At 38.9% G+C, this 12971-nt stretch overlaps 1 protein-coding gene and 1 long non-coding RNA gene across 2 annotated transcripts in view; both read left to right on the top strand.

The window, feature by feature from the left end:
• PLCXD3 (phosphatidylinositol specific phospholipase C X domain containing 3) overlaps positions 1-12971 on the top strand; it is a 162717-nt gene that overhangs the window by 75192 nt on the left and 74554 nt on the right. The gene's annotated exons all lie outside the window — the stretch shown is intronic.
• Positions 9549-11039, top strand: LOC311597259. The gene is made up of 3 exons (XR_014779153.1): positions 9549-9705; positions 10429-10601; positions 10882-11039. It is a non-coding gene; the product is annotated as an uncharacterized lncRNA (long non-coding RNA).

The raw sequence follows: 12971 nt of genomic DNA, 5'->3' as shown, positions 1-12971 counted from the left end.
TAAACATATTTTTCGATTTATGTGTGACCAGGAAAAAAAAATAGAAATTCAGAGATCAGATACTGTTCTGGCAGTGTGTTCTGATCTAGTGGGAGAACAGACTTGTACCAACAGTCTACTTCTGGGCTTGATTTGATGGAAAGAGCAGGAGGACCATAGTGGGGAAGAGTCCCTGGTCTGCACCATGAACTCTAGAATTCTTGTTGCATTAAGCTTTATACAGTGGAGTGTTTCAGCCGTATGTGGTTGCAGAAAATGCTCCTGAAAGACATAGTTGTAAGGACAATGTAGAAAAAATTGGAGGAAAATAAGGACTGGGGAAAGACGAACAATGCAGAAATCTTGTCATTTTATATTTGGGTCCCATGTTTCTGCTTATTGTCAGATAATATACACCCTAAATGATCATTTCTTCTAAGAATTTGAGGTGCATTCTGTCACAGGGAAGCATCTGGATTAGATTGCTAAACAGGGCAGGTTGGCAGAAGTCCAGCATAGCCTGACTGTTTCTCATCAGGGCAAGGAGCCAGGGACAGGAATTTGGTTCCTTGGAATCTCCTTACCCTCTAGTTCCTTAAGGAAAAGGTGGTTGTTATACTCTCATTTCCTATGGGATCTGACCGAGGCAACTTTGAAAAGGTGGGAAACATTGGATTTTCACTGAGGGGTTATTGAGTCATCATCTAGATCTCACATTAGGATTTTATAATGGCCAAGTGACTCTAAAAGATGTGTATTTGGGCCTAAGAAAGAATTAGGTAAACCTAACAGCTCCAACTCACAGAATTTTATTTTAGGGACATGACTGAGTTTTCTTATATCTTTTCAGTGTTGGGTCTTCTAGTCAATTCCCATCCAGAAGTTAATTCTTGTTGAATGGATATAGAAAAGAGTCCACATAAAACTCATAATGGGGACAGGGAGATGGCTTAGGCAATAAAGAGATAAGCCATCAAGCCTGTGTGAATTTAAAACGTTACAAATATGTTTATAATGAGCATGAATCAGAAATTCTATCTTCTGTTTACCCAGATTCCCAGCTCTTCTGATACTCTGGAGACTTGCCTGAGAGCATGGCTTACTATGCTATTCCATTAGAAAGGAAACACTGTGTTTCATGAAACCCCTTAAATAATCTATTCTGCTTGTGACTCTAATAATTCAGGTACTTATTATTTTAAATCACTTTCTTTTGAGATGAGGTCTCATGCAGTAGCCCTAGCTGACCCAAAATTGGCTATGTAGAACAGGTTGACCTAGAACTGGAAAAGATATACCTTCCTTTGCCTCATGAGTTCTGGGAGGAAAAGTGTGTTTTACTTTACCTGGCCTTGTTGAATAATATGTTTAATGTCCTTTTATATTACCATGACTCCTTAGAATAACTGATGGTACAGATTTTTGTACGACTCAAGACATTGAACAGAACATGAAATAGTGGGGTACTTGATGGATAGCTACATCTTTCATTTCATCTCACAAACCCCACCTTTTGAACATTATTTTATTTTTTCAAAATGGTTACTTCTTTCTACCTGTCGACTCTACAAAACACCCAAAATTTCATGTGTATAATCTACTCAGAATGAAAATGGGATAGCTAAGTGGTAAAATAAAATCCGTGGCCCATCAATCAACAGCTGTGTTCTCCACCACCAGCTCCGTATCAGCTAGCATATAGGCATGGCCTTTCTTCGGCCTCATACTTCTCACTATACACAAGGTTACTTTGGTGACACTCAGTGTAACATTCAGTATATAACTGATCACAGCTTGGTTGTGAATCATAAGGAATGACAAGAATCTTTAGGTTGTGTGCTTCCAAAACACGATAAACAATCCAGTGTACCTAATTGTACAGCAAACAATTAGGACAATTCATGAGCAAGCTCAGTTATGAAAGTGCGGCAATATAAAGAGACAAATCAGAAACCCAGTAGCGCTTTTACTTTAGCAACACTTAATCTAGTTTAATTAGTAATCAGAGGACTTGCAGTGAGAGCGGAGGCCACGCAGCTTTATATTTAGCTCAGAACCGACTGTGCTGCTGGAAACTCATTCAATATTGAGTAATGTCTGCTGCGCCCCCAAATTAATGTGAGTCTTACTTGCTTCCATTTATTTTTGTGTCTTGTTTCCAAGTTTTGAAAAGACTTTGCGTGTTCATCCTACTGACATTTTTTTTCTGCTATGACATGAGGTTGATTTTACCACAATATTTTAGATTTCTTAACCCAAGTAGTTCTGGTGGCTACATATGAAGAGTATGTCATCCATGGTATGCTTGAAATTTTATGTTTCATATTACAAGAAAAAAACTCAAATTTATCTTAATGTAACTGTATTTCTGTATGGGAGAGAGTCTTAGGTTAAAAAAAAAAGATTCCCTCCTTTCAAATATCAAATAAAACTAAGATATCCTAGGAGCAACTTGCATTGAATTCCAGGACATCACATGGCTAATTTTGATATTATGGTTTGAAGGGAATAGATATCCATCACCTTAAACATTTTCCTTACTAATAAGATTACATTTTGTGGGATTATTTATTGGATATTGATTTCAAACACTATAATATGCCATCTGAATTATCAGAACAAATACATAGATAATTTTATTCTGTGGGTAGTGAGTGAAGTAATACCCAATGATCCTTTACTTTAGCCCCCTATGTCTAAACAACCCTCAGAAATTGTGCTTTGCATATTCAGCCAGGTCTAAATATATACAGCACTGGGCTCCACTATTGACAATCTTTTTCTCTGGGATTATCAATGGTTACCTTATTCACGTGTGATGGTTTGAGTGGGAATATCTCCTGTAGGATCAGGGGTTTGAACACTTGGTCCTCAATTGGTGGTGCTGTTTGGAAAGTTTGGGAGGAGTGGCCCTCTTGGGGGAACTGTATCACTGGGGATGGACTTTGAGAGTTTAAAGGCTTATAGGATTTCCAGTTCACTCCCTCTGCATGTTGCTTGTGTTTAAGATGTAAATTCTTAGCTTCTAGCTCCAGCTGTTATGCCTCTGGTCTGCCATCATGGATACAAGCAATTGGAACCATTATCCAAAATAAACTTTCTCCTATAAGATGCCTTGGTCACGGTGTTCATTACAGCAATAGAAAAGTCATTAATGCATCTTGTATTTCAGTATCCTTGGAAACGTTCCATCCTCACAGGTTTGTGCAGCACAGGCTTGTGCCAAGGCTTGTCAGCTTCATGACAGCAGTATCTCCCGAGTGTCAGGGAAAAGGTTGACAGACATATTTGCAACAATTATTTGCTAATCAAAGAGCAGTTAATATGAAGGTGCTGTTCTATTACAGGAGTTTATTTTCCTCCTTTTGAAGTTCTCCTATGAATTCTTAGAGGAATGGTTACCCAACTACTGGTAATTCAGTCATTGGTTCTTCCTGCATAGCTGAGTGGAACAAGTAAAGTGAATTATTTTCCATACTCTGATCAAAGATAACCCTGTTCTCCTCTCTTGATATAAGCCAAGTGTTGTTATCTAGGTCAAGCTTCTAGTTCATGGGGTAGAAAAGAAAAAGCTGATCCAGACACCACGAACAGATCTTTACATTAACTGCCAAACTACAGTGGAGAAACTTTGTAATGCTGGCTTCAGCAGTGGAATCCAGGGGAATCACTTTTCTAAATGCAGACATGTGGATTCCCTCCTGAAACTCTTAGTCCAGAATGGAGAAAATAGTACTTGTCACATGCAGGAGCTATACATTTTTAAAGTGTTTTTTTAAAAAACCTGGTTATCACATACCAACAAGGTATGTTCACTAGAGGAATAATAATTACAATAGTACTAGCCACAGATTCAAGGGGAGAAAGAATAATGTGTATTAGATTATGGTGGGCCATCCCCATCCTTGTTCTCGTAGTCCTCGAAAGTCCTGGGAAGTAATTATCTTTGTGCATGTTAGATTAATTGGCATTTCCTCTCTTTCCATGATATTTTCATGCCCGCAATAGATAAACTCCTCACTTCATAAATGTCGGGGTTCATAGTAATGGAGGCTTAGGGTATTTGCTTTAAGCACAGAAAGATATTGTATTAAAAGCTGCATCTCTGCCTCTATTACACACATGACTAGACCAGTTATCTTATTTACTGGGTAAAGGTAGCTAGGGCTCTGCTGCTCTTCCAACCTGCTGAATCTCTTCCCATGGAAAGATGCTTCATAGCGCTGCCTCCTAAACTCTCAAAACCAGACCATTTCTCTTACACTGGACTGATTCTGTCTTTGGCTGTGGTCCCACACATCACAGTGTCCAGCATGCCATATGCTGAGTCGTGTCACTGTTTAGCAAGAGGATGCAGAGTGGGTCTGGGTGTTTGGAACAATTTATTCACTTGGCCCAGGGAAGGCACTGGCCTCCATCTGCTCCTGAGTTCAGCTTTTGGGTCTGATTCCAATTCTGAAAGTAGCGGGTGGTCTAAGATCCATCCTCACTGGGTTCTGACTCAACAGTAGATGCCTAGACCTTTATTCTTACTAGGAAGTTTTCATTCAGTCGAGCTTAATTCATCAGTTATCTTTTTTTGAGCAGCAGTGGGATTGTGTTTGAGTTTGCTGAGTTAGGAAATTTTGATTCCAACACGAACTCTTTGTTCTAGCTATCATCTGCTTTCTGCTCTACATCTCTCTTTCATCTTTCATTTCTCCACTGTTCCCATTTAAAAGTGGGGAACTTTGAAAGTGCTGTACTGTTCTCACATTTGTCAATGGGCTTTACCAGTGAAGGGCCCCCAAATGAGTACAGTAATGAGAGTTTGTTGTATTTATCCTTTCTGGCTGCTACCTCTAACATCTGACTCTCTTCACTGAGCCCTTGGTATTGTAGCCCCTACACTGCCATGTATTCTTTCCAATTTCTGGTGGTATTCCTTACGTATTCTTATGCTTTGCAACTGGGGAGTGGTTAAGAATTCAACTGTAAGTAGCTTTGAGGTGCCTCACAATGTGGTGTTCTGTACTTCACAGGCATGGCTATATTAAAAATATCCTTGCTTCGTTACCCTCACTGGTTTGGAAAGTCTTCTTTTTGCTGATACTTTGACTAGTCTCTTCATCTAGGGCTGGATAGGGCTGCTTATCTAAAACTTGAGAAGAGACATTTCAAGCAGATGACATCTTCTTAGTTCTAACTTTGCTTGGCAATGACTAAAGACGAATTTTTTTCCTTGGGGATGTTAAATACTAATTGGATACGTAATTTGTATGGCCATGAGATGGAAAGTGGGACTACGTGTTTATGTGATTAAGGTGCTTGATGAATGTTCTTGATTCAGAACTGATCAAGGTCAGTGTGAATGGAATGGTCAATGAAACTCATCAAGCTAGTAAGTACCATCTACAAAAAAGAACCGTTTGTGAATTTTCTCACCTGGACCTGTGATAGATACTGTATTAAAAGCTGCAGCAAAGCACAGGACCTGTGGTGGTGTGCTAAAGAGTTGTCTTGGTATTGGTCAACCTCAGAAAAAGGTCTTCTGGAAATGAATTACTCATGGACTCAGCACAAACAATCTCTACATTCAGTGACTGGACTCAACACATCTCTCAGTAAATACAGAATTTCTTAGATTTCTTACTGAAATATTATTTCTGAAAAGTTGGAAATTGTATGGGCTTGGGGACTTCCATTTTAGTCATAAGTGTCACCTCTTAACCAATTTTCTAATTTTAAATTTGAAAATAATGACTACTTTGATTTTGACTATTATAGGCTACCATTTTTCTTTGAAATAACAATACCAGGAACATATACAATAATATTAGAATAATAAAATAATTACATTCACAATCACCATTCAGGTTAAGAAATAAAATACCGCCAATACACTGCAAGTAACTAGCACATACACCCAGAGTTAGATAATTTAATTTTTTCCCACTTTCCTTCCTGCTCATGAGAAAGCGAAGCCATGAACAAAATAGACAAAGAGCTTTTAAAACTCCCTTTGCAATGGGCAAACCATACTGTCACTGAGTTGTAATGAGGCTTCAGACTGTTGTCTGGACCTCAGAGGGCCATGACTCGATGTGATTACTGTACTCCATCCAAGGCCTTACTTCTCTGGGCGTATAAAATACACAGCCTATTGTTTTTCAATCAATAAGTGTCCTCAGGACATTTAACTTCAAGAACAGCTTACTCTAGCAAATTCCAGATTTGCTTTGACCAAACCAAGGAAGAGAGTTTTTGTTTCTTGAGTATCCTAGCTGCGAATTTTTAAAATAACTACTTTAAAATATTTTCATGTATTTCCCTTGAAGAAAGAGATTTTAAAAATAAATATGACTTTTCATGTTGTAAAGTACAAAAAATTGATACTTTTCAGCATATTGAAAATTCACTACGAATTTCAAAGCCTTTTCAATACATAGTCATGACACCATTGCCTGAATTTATTATTGAAAGGGGAAAAATTAGAGCAAGAACCTTTATCTAGTCAGGGTAAACTGCCAACAGCTCAAATTCCATTGACTTTTAGAAATAAATATTAGAAAAGTGAAATGATCATCTCCCACCAGAATTTGCCAGAACTTCTTGTTTCAAGTCCCTTATAAAGATACAACTACACTTTTGAACATATTCAAAAGTTTACTGGGCATGAATTTACTGCAGGCAGAGACAATCGTGTTTATTCTTATTCCTTACACATTAGCATTATCTTTAGCATTCTACCTTAGCATATCTCTGTTCACACTGCAGGTGTTAAATATATATTTATTCATTTGATTTGAACTGTTTTATCCAAGGTATGCACAAAAAACAGCAAACAAGCAAGCAAACAAACGAACAAAAACCTCAAACTAAAAGTTGATGCTGTTATTTCCTGGATTGGGCATGGTGATATACAGCTTTAATCTAAAACTCAGTAGGCAGAGGCAGGAGGATCTCTGTGAGTTCAAGGTTTGGTCAACATAGTGAGTTCCATGGCAGCCAGTGTAATTTAGGGAGTAGGGAGAAGCTGTCTCAAATTAAAGCAAATACAAGCAAACAAAACCAAAACAAAATTCCACAACTCTTTCTTATTACATTAATTACTCCATGCCTGAAAATGAGCGCACTCCCAACAAGCCTTTCTATCTCCCTTGGGAATTGCGACTCCCATACTATTCTCAGGCTCACTCACTTACCACCTGTACTCTGTAAGTACAAACATAAATAACTCATAACTGGGGATCCGGCTTTAATTATTTGCAATAATCTATGGTTGAGTGTTAACTTCCAAAGTAACCATAAACTCTAACCAGTTTGGTCCAACAAATAAGTACGGTTTTCTCTTATTAAATCTTTATTTTGTTTTGTGTCCATCTGAACCTTATATCATTAGTAAAAATAAATTTTCTCAGAGATTTTTTTCAGGACTTACTGTTTTTTGTTTGCTTGCTTGTTTGTTGTTTTTCTAAATATACCAAGCGCTACATATATGTGACCATATTTGCAATCCAGTCTAGACAGATCCTGCCAGAGAAAAAGATAGAATTGATATCCTCATAAAACAAAATGGCTCAGAGAGAGAGAGAGAGAGAGAGAGAGAGAAAGAGAGAGAGAGAGAGAGAGAGAGAGAGAGAGAGAGAGAGAGAGAGAGAGAGAGAGAATAAGAGAGCTAAAGAGACAGAAAGAGACAGAGACAGAGATAAAGAGAAAGGGAAGGGAGGCACAGAGAGGACAGGGGAGGGCAGACCAAAGAGATGGCTCATTGGGTAGCAATGCTTGCTGCTAAGCCTGAAAATCTGAGTTTGATCTCCAGATCCCACAGAGGACAAGAAGAAAACTGACTCTAGCAAACTGTCTTTTGACCTTCACATGTGCACAAAAGTGAATGAATGAATGAATGTTGAAAGAAAGAAAAGGACTTCCTTAAGAATACTATCTGATGAGATGTGTTTGTATCTATCTGAGCTCTAAAAAGTGTGTTGCAGGTACAGACATTATCAATCTCTTTGACACTGGGCACTGGGAGATATGCCCTTCAGTGATTAAGGACTGATAATAAGGACAAAAAATCTTTTAATATAAATGTGAGGCTGAAATAAGAAATGTCTCAGTTTTAGGGGAGGGTTCACTAAAAAAAAAAAAAAAGGCAAGTAGACTATATAATAAGAACATTATTCAGAGCAAACACCAGAAGAGCCCATCACCACGGCCATTTTCCAATTCAAACAAGTGTAGCCAGGTCCTTTTCCTAAGGTAATCCCACAACTCTGTGAGGAGACAAGGACTAATACAGAAGAAAAGGCAGATCTTGTCATCTTCTAACACATGAGACCACTGAGTCCCTGGGAGGAGACTAAGAAACAGAAAGGGATTAAAGGAATTCATTTCACAATAGTGTATATGAAAGGAAATTCAGAAATGCGGCCTAATAAGGGATTTGATTGAGTATTTATTAGTGTGTGTTACAAAATTCAGTCATTTAGATTGTTCAAAGACAATGCAACACTGGGGAGAAGCACTGGGGACATTATCTAATGTCCTAATTTGATGTGTTTCTCTCTGTTTGCATCTGTGACAAATACTTTACATATTAATCCCAGTGCAATAATTACCCAACACCTTATAACGTGTATATTTGAGAATAACTGTTGTGGGAATGTCTGCGTGTCATATCAGATTGATGGGACAAAGTATCCTCAAGCATCAAGGCAGTGCTGTGCAGAGTCAGCTTGTGATAGACCGGCTTGGTACCCATGTTCTGGGATTTAGCAAACAGTCTGCATGTACCCAATTGTCTGACAGAACTTATTCTTCCTGCTGCAAGACTGGAAAGCAAGAGGAGCATGCTGTTTTCTGGGGCTACAGCTCAAATCCCAAGGACAGGGGAAGAGAATGCAAGACACGAAGGAAGGCAAAGGAAAAAACCCCAAGCCCCCAAGCACACCTTTGATGAGGAAAAACAAACCAGCTGTTGTCAAGAAGTGGTGTTCTGTGTGCATGATAGAATCAGAGGCTTGTAGTTCAAGGAGACAAACATGATTAAGGGTAATGTGTGCTATTTTAGGTTTTCATTATTCATAAAAGAAAAATAAATAGTGCTGACATACAAGACAAAAATAAGCAGCTGGACTTCAGAGGCCTTCTGACCCTCAAATCTAAGAATTTAATAACTAGACTGTTTATGTGTTTCCAGGTTTGTTTTGTTCTTATGAAAAACACACCAGGGTGCTTTGTATTGACTCAGGTGATTTATTGATGTGGGTTTAGCTTTAGCAAAGTTCTCCCCTCCTTTCTCCAGACCATTCACTCTAGGCCTAAGCAATCAGAGCTGCTCTGTAGCTACAGACATCCAAGGCTACCCCAGACTCTGCCCTGCCTGCAACAGAAAGGCTTAGTACAAAAAGACAGTGGAAGACATGCTATTAAAAACAAAACAAACAAAACCTTCAGCATCTTAATATACTAACTCTTAAAGAAGGGGGAAGCCAGGCTGATTGGTAGGATCCATCTCTTTCTCTCACTGAGCATGTTCACCAAATGGGCGGTGGAATCTCCTCCGCTTCTCCTTCAACGGCTGCTGTACGTCACGCAGTTGGTGCTTCCTGTCATAAGAACACAATGTTTGGCAGAGGCGGTGTTCCGCTCTAAGCTCCCCTGGACTTGAGGACCCTTCAGAAGCTAGAGTAGAGGACAAGTTGTTGGTGACAGCTCTGGACATGAGAAGAACTGGTACTCACAGTAAGAGTCTGAAGCCCCATGTGCATAAGGAGAGCCTTCCTGCGCTGGAGAGACTTGATTGGCACTGTGACACACAGCGCACAGGAACGAGAAAGGGGAAGGGCTCCCAACCGTTTATCTACACATACTACCCTGGATCCACTGGCACTGATGTTTTCTTTGTGTAATACTAAAATTTTATCGTAGCCATGGGTGATTACGGCCTTTCAGTGTAATTCTTATTCATTCTTTCCCCATATTTGGTGAAAGCCATTTATGTGGTAAGAACTCAGGCCCCATGTGATATGTAGAAACACTGATACAAAGTGATAGTACAAGCTAATGCTTCCCAATCGTTTCTTTAGTGAACCATTCTTTGTATTTACCAGTAAATTTATTTTATAATCACCATAGTTTTAGCATTGATAGATGAAAAAACTGATATGCACAGAGAGAAAAAGAGACTATTACATGTAATAGCTATTGGATCTCTCTCACATGCCAGCCACTGTGCTTTGTTGGGGAATGCATTAATAAGCAAGATAGATTGGTGTTAGTATCTATTGGTGGGATAGAAAATAATTTTAAAAAGCTTCGAGTTTGTTATAAACACTAAGATGTAAACACAGTTTCTCATGTCATAGAGACAAAGAACAAAGGATTGGATGAGTTAGACACATAGGATACAATAATTTATTTAAGGAGATAGTTTCTCAGTTGAGACTTGATCATGACACTTAACAGGCACTGAGATACCAAGAGCAAGAATAAGTGGAAAAAGATTTAGTGTGTTCAAGATGGAGGAAGAAGCCAAATGTGGCTGGTGCTGTGGAGAGTGGTCCACATTAAGGGGACCTCATGAACACTGGATCACTTCCAAAAATAACAGAACATACTCTTTCTGTTAATTTCATCAGGTAATTCCAGGGCCAAGATTGGGGGGGTGGGGGGAACCATCCACCTTGCTGTTTTCAATAGGTTTTGTCATAAATAGAGCATATGTCTCTGTTAGGTCCAGACCCTTCTAAGCTGTCCAGGACCTTGGAGCAGAATGCCACAGGGAACTGGGTGGTTCTCTTTTCTTGTTCTTCTCCAAACCATCCCCTTGCCTTCAGGTCCCTTTTGAATTCCCCTCTGAGCTATGCCCAAACAGTCAAGGCCAATTATTGATAAAATGTGGTATTTTTTTCTCTCTAGGTGTTACATTTCTTCCACAGACAAACCTTCACCCTGCACCTTTCTTAATATTTAGTCATCATTGATTCATCCTTCTCCCTGACTCATGGAATCTGGAAGGCTGATCGTTATGAACCAGGAAATAAAAATATCTGAAAGATGAAGCAGTGTGGTGGTCTTAAGCATCAGGGGGATGGACACTCCATCTTGTTCTGAGGTTTATGGACTTGAGTTTAGCTTCTTCTTTAGGAGATACAAAATCACTGCCAGAGATTTTCTGAATATTCAGAAATGAACTGATAAAGTTTGTCAAAAAAAAGTTTAATATAGAAACATATTGACATTTTATCAGAAGAAAATGATCAACCCAGTTCTTATTTTTGATTTAATATTCAAAGAAATAACAAATCATAAAAAATATAATACCATCCAAACTTAAAAGCCCCTCATATAGATATAACATAGGTCACATATGCAGAAATCTTTCTATTTATCCATGTGTGCATGCTGCTACCTCTGTTCATGTATGTTTGTATGTCTGTGTGTGCATGCAACTATCTGTGTTGATGTGTGTCTATGTATGCTGGCATTTATAGGTCCAAGAAAGGGTAGGCACTGAAAATGAGAAAGCACAAGAGACAAGATTCAAGGAGAGAAGACAAACACACAGGCAGCTGATTAGCTGAGAAGTGAGAAGTATCTGGATAGCTCACTGTTCCGAGAGTTGGGACAGTGGCACTCACAACACAGGGGAGATTTTAGAAGCAGAGAATCTCATGCTTCACCCAAGACCAATTAGTCAAATCTTAACAAGCTCCCAAGCAAGCCAGACGTGCATTACATTCAGACAATACATTGTGAAGTATTGTTTAATGGTTGCACGTGTTTGAGGTTCTGCTTTCACCCTTGGCATTTGCTGGTAATTTCCTCTAGCAGCTCACATCTCACTCAGGACTAAACTGCTGTTTTACCAGACGGTGCCCTGTGCAGTTCACCATAGCATTTATCATACTTTGTGATAATGGGGATTTTTCTTCCTGTCTCTCCTTGCTGTATTAGGAACATCATAAGCAAAGATCCAGATAATGCTTGTACACTGTTTTATATCCAAGTGCTTGTCCTAATATGATGGATAACAGATGTTCAGTAATTACCTACCAAATGATCAGTTCTTCAGAGGAGGAAGCGAGTCACTGGAAACACTTGATAGGATTAACTTCCTTTCCCCTCCTTGCCTGCTTTAAAAGGAATATTTCTCCCAATCCTTGTCTATTCATAGCCACAAATGATCATGAACTACATTGTCACGTGTCCAGTAGGTGCTCGGTGTACTTAATGACATTTAAAATTGCTAGATAAATATTCTCCTACAAGATGTGTTCCACATGGGAGCTTTTAGAGCAGAGATGGAACTCAGTGGTTCCATGTTAGCCTGAAAGATTTGTTACCTAGAAATCAGCCAGAATAAAAAGACATTATGAAGTAAGAAGAGCAATAACAACAATAGCAACACAACACACACACACACACACACACACACACACACACACACACACACATACACGAGTACCAAGCCATGTATTCTACTGATTTTTAATCAAAGTAAAAAGTGATTCCTTGTATGTGAGAGTTTTCTGTTGCTGTGTGCAGACAGACAACTTCAGTGTAGAAAAGCGCAGTAAAGAACATATGTCAGATAAGCTGTGTGAGCATTAGGGTGAGAGTTTTGCTTGTGAAGAGGACTAATTCAAAGTGCTGGAGGACTCTGGGAGTTATCTGTCTGTAAGGTTCGCACTAGAGAAAGCTGTCTCTACTTGGTTCCATCTAACTTTTTATTGCAAAGGCTCTTTGGCGCATTATGGGATGCCTAATGGTATCCCTAGCCTTCTACCTATAATATACTAGCAGCATCCCCTTTGTGTTGAAACAACCAGAATGTCTCCTCATGCTTTTGGATAACCGGAAACAAAACCACTGTGGCTAAGTACCACTGCTACAGGTGGCTCAAGGGCAGAAGAGACAGCTGATAGGTTTTTGTAGTTTATATATGTATATGTATATATATATATACATATATATATATATGATACATACATATCAATATATATTGT

The sequence above is a fragment of the Acomys minous genome (genome assembly GCF_964271855.1).
Source record: "Acomys minous genome assembly, chromosome: 5".
NCBI lineage: Eukaryota > Metazoa > Chordata > Mammalia > Rodentia > Muridae > Acomys > Acomys minous.
This window is presented reverse-complemented; position numbering and strand designations above follow the sequence as displayed.